Genomic DNA, 7,302 nt, shown 5'->3' with positions numbered 1-7,302 from the left:
CTAACACAAATATTAAAGCAAAATTTTCTTAAAGATATCCGAAGATATCACCGTCCTTACTCGTTTCGGCAATCAAATACCTCCCGCTTCCTAATTTTATTCTAAATAAAGGTAAAGTGCACGAATTATAAATACAAATTTGAAATTTAAATATAAATTATTTGAAAATTACTGATTTATCTATTCCATGGATATGTACATATATCATCGGCTAGATAAGTTATTAATTTTAATTAGCTTGCGATGATTCACTTCGAAAAACACAAACATTTCCCAAGCCAAGAGACGAAATAAATAAACTGACGGGTAAGTGGTACTAAGTCAATTCAGCAATGAAGTAGCAAGGAAGCCGCAACGAAATGTGGTGACAAGAGAGGCCAAAGTGGTGGCAAATTCTCGGAAAACTCACACCTTGGCAGGATTTTCAAAGCCATAAATTAGGAAAATGCAAATTTGCAACGCCAACCAATTAAGTAAAGCAACAAAAATAATCTCAGTTACGAAAATATTTAGATAAATCGAACGACAAGTATGTATGTATAGAAAAAATAGAAACAGCAATGCAACGCCATTACCAATGCAACAAAGTAAAGCAAACAAATGAAAATCACAACGAATGAATCACTCATCTGGCTATGAGCCGACGCCAATCAAAGCAACAAAAACAAAACAACAATAATTTTCAAACACACCAGTGTAAATAGCAGAACAAAATTTTGAAATTCAAATGAGTTGTAAACCAGGTGAGCAAACAAAAGCGGCGCCTATAAGAGTACGCATAGCAACAGTTGCGTTAGTGAAGTTTTTGAAGGGGAAGAGGATATAAATGTTAGCAGGCAGCAGTGCAAGAAGCAAGCAAACAAATCAAGGACGACAGAGGCTAAGCTATAAATTCACACGCTTTACAACTGTACGGAAATGAAGCAACACACGCACACGAACGTACACTCTAAAAAGTGAATGTAAAACTGCTACTGAAAAGTGTCTAATTTTCAACCAGAAACGCACAAGATGTTCAAGATTTGATTTTCGACATAAGTTGTTTAAAATATACACATAAATATTCACACAAAATGTTCAAAATTACAAACATTCTGAAAGTAAAAACATATTTTTTTACAAATAATAAATATTAAGTGCTCATATTTTATCAATTTTAAACACTTTGTGTGTAATTTTTCTCTATGTGACAAATTTGGTATGTAAAAGTAAACAGACAGTGTTTATTTTTGCACACATTAGGAGAGGAAACTGATTACCTCTCCTTATGTGCGTAAATTTAAACAAACATTTTTTTAGATGAAACTTTAAACATTTTATGTGTAAACTGTGAAGTTGTGAACAATAAATGTTTAAAACCCAAACATGTGTATGTTACACGCGCGAGTTGTTCGGACGTGCTTTATCTGCATTCCTACTTCTCTCTCACGCCAAATAATGTCAACTCAAGTCAAGAATTGTATTTCATCGATAATGTACTTAGTCTTAACTTAATTCAAATTAATAATTATTTTAATTCTCTAAATAGGCTACTGGATCTTATATTTATAAGTGACAATTTTTGTTGTGAAGTTAGTGAGTGCCTGAATCCAGTTACTTCTAAGGACAGACATCATCTATCACTTGTTGTCGAGTTTAGATTTTATCATTTTCCTCCGGTTACTACTGTGAGTAGACCAATCTTCAATTATTCTTCGTGTGACTTTGTAAGTCTTAATGATATTTTACTTGAAATAAATTGGGAGGAGCTACTTGGTGGGCTTGATACATCTGTCAGCTTTTCCGCTTTCAAGTCGATCGTATACACCCAATGTTTAGATAGGATCCCCCTGCGGGTAAAAAGAGCCTATAAATTACCTTGGTACACTAAAGAATTAAATAAACTCAAGAATCTTAAAAACAAATTCTTAAAAAAATTTCATAAGAGTAAGAATAACTTCTTCTTCAGTAAATATAAGCTATACTTAAAGGATTTTAATATTTTGAATAAAACTCTTTATTCCGAGTATATGCGCAAAATAGAGGGGAACATTAAATCGAATCCCAAAAGTTTTTGGAAATATCTTAAGGACAAAAAGTGTTCCGCTAGTGTGCCTACCGGAGTTTTCCTTGATGATTACTCGGCGAAAACTCCGGATGAGGCAGCTAACTTATTTGCTGATTTTTTTAAATCGAATTTTTCTGTGGACGATAGTCGTCTGCCGCTTGATCTATCGAATAGTCTGATCTCTGCCTTAAATTTCGGAGCTCTACATCTTTCTACTGAGGATATTATTAGAGCTGTTAACGTTCTCAAATCTTATTTCTCAAACAGATTTAGACGGATTTTCCCCCATCTTATTCAAAAATTGTCCGGCCCTGGTTTTTCCTCTTCAACTTATTTTCAACAAATCACTCTCGTCTGGGATCTTTATTGACGATTGGAAGGTTACGTCTATTACGCCTGTCTTCAAAAATGGCAACAAAAATGATGTGCGTAACTACAGGCCCATTTCCAAACTGACCACTGTCTCCAAAATTTTTGAACATGCAGTCAATGCTAAGTTGAGCTTTGCGGTTAAGTCCCTTATTTCTCCCTATCAGCATGGTTTCGTTGCGGAGAGGTCGACGATTTCTAACCTTGCTGTCTTCAGTGAGTATTGCATTGAGTCCTTTTCGGCTGGCTTGCAGGTTGATTGTATCTATACTGACTTTTCAAAAGCCTTTGATAGGGTCTCTCATCGAGTCTTAATTTATAAACTGGGATGCCTTGGTTTTCATTCGTCCTTTCTGTCATGGTTAAGTTCATATTTATCCAGCAGGCGGAGCAGGCGGTGTCACTGTGGATGGGGTATCCTCTATTCCCTTTATTGCCTCTTCAGGGGTACCACAGGGGAGTATACTAGGTCCATTATTATTTAATCTTTTTATTAATGACATCAGTAATTGCTTTACATTTGCTAAATGTCTCCTGTACGCTGATGACCTAAAATTGTTCTCAATTATTAAGACGCCTGATGATGCAATGAAATTACAAGATGACATTTCCAAGTTACATCTGTGGTGTCATAAGTCTCATCTGTCCTTAAATGCATCTAAATGTTTTCACGTAACCTATTCTAAGTCATCTAATATTCTTCGCTCAAAATACAGTATATCAAATTGTGAACTTCAATGTCTTAGTGAGATTAAGGACCTTGGGGTTATATTTGATAGCAAGTTTTCTTTCAACAGTCATATTAGCCACGTAACCTCTAAATCGTACTCAATGCTGGGTTTTGTTAGGCGCAATACCGCAAAATTTTGTGACCCATATACTTTTAAAGTTCTCTATACTTCTTTTGTCCGGTCTCACTTAGAATATGCTGTCTTTATTTGGCGACCTAGTACTATGACAGCTATAAATAGACTGGAGAGAGTACAAAAACGCTTTCTTAAGTATGCTCTTTGGTCGTTAAATTTTGTGGAGCCCATACCACCTTATGCTGCTCGTCTTATGCTGACAAATCTCAAATCCTTGGAGAGTCGAAGATCTATACTCTCTTTGTCCTTTTCCTTCAAAATTATCAAGGGCCTAATTGACTGTCCATACTTATTAGAAAGGATTCGGTTTAATGTTCCTCAACGGCATCTTCGCAATGTGTGTCCGTTCTATGGGGTTAATACGAAAACGCAATACGCTTGTAATGCTCCTGTTAATCGTGCTTTACGAGAGTTTAATTCACTAAGTGATGCTATCACCTTGGATTTTTTGATGCAAAGTGATGCTTTTTTCTCGATGCTTAATTCTGCCTTATAAGTGGTTTGATTTATGCACAAAATTAGTTTGTAATCTATAAATTAGTTAAGTACATAGTCTGTAAGGATTGTATTCCAAAGGCTTATAATTAAATAAATAAATAAATAAAAGTAAGCAAAAAGTGTTTAATTTAATTAACATGATGTGTAAATTTGCATTCATTAAGAGAGGAAACTGGTTAATATGCGCAAATTTAAACAAAATTTTTTTAGAGTGTATGTACTACTGTATGTATGGCAGAGGTAATGCGAGTGCGAGTGCGAAGCTATAAAAGTAATAATGGCTGGTATAAAAGAAGAAAAAATGTACATTACAGCGAGTGATGCCAAAGGTGGCTACACTTAAATTTATGCCAAACTCTGAGTCAACTTCAGTCATGCAAACAAAGTACAGTATGTACGTACTTAAATACCTACATATGTACATATGTATGTTTGTGTATGTGACAGTGAAAGGAATAATGAATTCAGTACTGCGTCTAAGACAATTTTTGTCTATGGCAAATATTTTTGAAATTCTAAGCTTTTTCATATGTAAATAAAGTCAGCAGCTGAGCAATGTCGGCTGGTATCAGCTCTAGGGTGAAGGGGAGCAGGCCGTGGGAGGGCAAATCAAAATTTTCATTTCAAGTTCACTGGCAAACATTCAAGCGGCAGTTTAAATGTAAAGTAACAAAGACCGAAAGGCATTTGTGCGTATTTCTTTGTAAGTAAAAGCTGTAGACAAAAAAAAATTTTAGAGTGACATATGCGGATGTACACATACATATGTATGTATGTATATATGTGAAAACTTGCAAGGACTGGCAGCGGAAAAGCAATTACTCTTGCGTACAAATAATTGCCTTACAAAACAAAAATGAGAAAAATTAAGAAAGTAGGATGCAGAAATATGAAACTCGCTTATTTTCGTTGCATTGATTTAAAAAAAAATTGTGCTCAGTCAGTCGTTCCTTAGACATTGGCGTTTGCAATTAGATGAAAAGTAGAAAAGTAATAAAACACTTAGGTCGTTTTCTTTCCTTTAACAACGGTTCAATTCTGTTAACCCTCCAATGCCCAATAGGGCCGTTAGACACTTTTCGCAAAATTCGTTGTGGTGGCAAATATTTTTTTCACCATAGATAAGTGATATAAAAAAAATATTTGCTAAAATTCCGGAAACTCTTAAATGCTTTCTTTTGTACCTTCGTTGGAATGGGTGCTGCATTTGTGCCCAAAAAAGTAGTAGTATCAAAACCCAATTCTGTGGCATTCCTATATCTCAATATATATATTTACATAAGTATTTTTTCTTACAGATATACAAGTAAATAGTATAAATATAGCACGTACCCCATGCAAATCATCACTTTCACGTAATTATTTTTTATTGGTTTCCTAGTATGCAATAAGTAAAAATTACATCTTGAAATGTGTAGGGTGTAGCGAAGTATGCCACGACATCTATTTTAAAATGAAACCAAAAAAAAGCTCCTGATATATGTATGCATGCCTTGTGAATTTGAAAATCAATTTGTAATTAAAACTTACCGCTAAAGTATTTTTAAATACTTTATTTTAAGGCACCATTCATTTTATTACCTCAACGAGAGGGATTAATATAATCGTAATTTCTGGGAATTTTTTATTTGGTGGGGGGGAGGAGGTGTCGGTCTCTTTCCCATTATACTCATGCCAGCCTCCAGCTGTTATTGCTTATTGCCACAAATATGCAAATCCTTTAATCGGAAAATATTTCCAACTTGATTGGTGATTGCTGTTTGATGATTGTGGGTCCTGCTGTCAACTACAATCATCAATTTTTCCCCCATTAAATACCTGTATGTACATGTACAACAATAATATCTGAGTGTATAGTTAAAATTGTGATTATAATTATGTATATACAGTGACGAGCAAAACTGTAACATGAAGTAACACTTTTTATTTCAGCTGTCGCTATCTTTCCAAGTTGTAACGACATTCATACTGTTGTTGTATATTTTTATTGGTACATCTTTGCTTCCTCTGTCATAACGATTTGAAGTCAATTCAACAACATTAACAAAACCAGGAGACAAAAATGTAAATTAAGGCAAATGTTACAGTTTTGCACTCATATATTTTTATAACTTTTTGAGAATTTTCACAAAAAAAAGAATTATTAACACAATGTTCAGTATGCTTTTGCTTTATTTAGTTCCTGGTTGCAATTTGGCATACCTAATGTGTATGTCTGTAAAAATTCTGGAGGTATAGCCTCCCATATATCCTTGGTGTACTTTCACAGCTCATGTACTCCATTGGACGGACTTGGATACTTAGTAAGATGCGCTTTTAGTTGATTTCGCAAATTCTCGATGAGATTCATGTCCTCGGATTGTGGAGGTTATTTGAAATTAGCAAATTTCTGCTTTTGTTCCAGTCTTTGCGAACATATGCAGTATGTTTTGGTTGCTTTTTCAGCAGAAACTCTAATTTTTTCGACTACATCTTGCAAATTTTGTTGAAATATGAACAGATCCTGTTCCTTACGCATAATGCGTACAAACGGATCAACAACATTTTTGAAATACAACCCCAAACTAATATTGACCGACCGCTGTGATTCACAGTTTACCATACATGATGCGCTTAGGCGTAATTCGGGCCTTTGATCCAATACCATGCCCGGCCATCTGATTGAAAGCGATTAATTTTGTCTTGTCAGACCAAATAACCCTCAATTAAATCTTACAAATTTGTTTTTTATTGAATTCTGTAAGGCCTAACATATCCCAATAGGTAACGGTCCGGTTTTCGTGCGATGCAGCAAAACGCTACCACACTCGCACATGTATTTTGATCAAATTTGCTTTTTTCTTCTTTTATGATCCATTTTGCTCAATTTGGCAATTTTTCGCCTCACTATCTACTGATTTGCATTCAATTTTAATACCTTAAGCGCTTCTGTAGTAGTGCCTGCAGCGCTATTTGCTACTATGTTTACAAGATATCGGACTGTAATATATTTTGACAGACTTCCTTTGTCCTTAGTAACACTTTAGGCTATATTTTTTCTCAGTCTTAACATTTTCATGTGGCAAACTCCACAATTTTTTGCCACTTTCCCTGCGGTCCCGCCTTTTCGCAGTAAATCTATTATTTACATTTATGTTTCCTGATTAACCATATTATTTATTGGTGATCACTTCTTGAATAAATTACAATACAGAAAAAAGTCATCTGACTTCCAACTAAGCAAAAGATAACTGTATAATGAAAAACTGAGAGTGAGTGCAAAACTGTAACATTTGCCTTAACTTACATTTTTGTCTCCAGGTTTTTTTATTGTTTTTGGATTGACCTCAAATCGTTATCAGAGCGGGAGTAGGGGTGTACCAATAAGAATATACAACAAAAGTATGAAAGTCGTTCAAACTATGAAAGATAGCGGTGGCTGAAATAAAAAGTGTTACATCATGTTACAGTTTTGCTCGTCACTGTATGTACAATATTATTATTCTGGTTGTGTGCGTTTCCGACAGAGTATGATGTATTGTG

The sequence above is a fragment of the Rhagoletis pomonella genome, unplaced genomic scaffold (genome assembly GCF_013731165.1).
Source record: "Rhagoletis pomonella isolate Grant_MI unplaced genomic scaffold, Rhpom_1.0 Rhpom_scaffold_00001, whole genome shotgun sequence".
NCBI lineage: Eukaryota > Metazoa > Arthropoda > Insecta > Diptera > Tephritidae > Rhagoletis > Rhagoletis pomonella.
The sequence above is the reverse complement of the archived record's forward strand: the minus strand, read 5'-3'. Positions refer to the sequence as shown.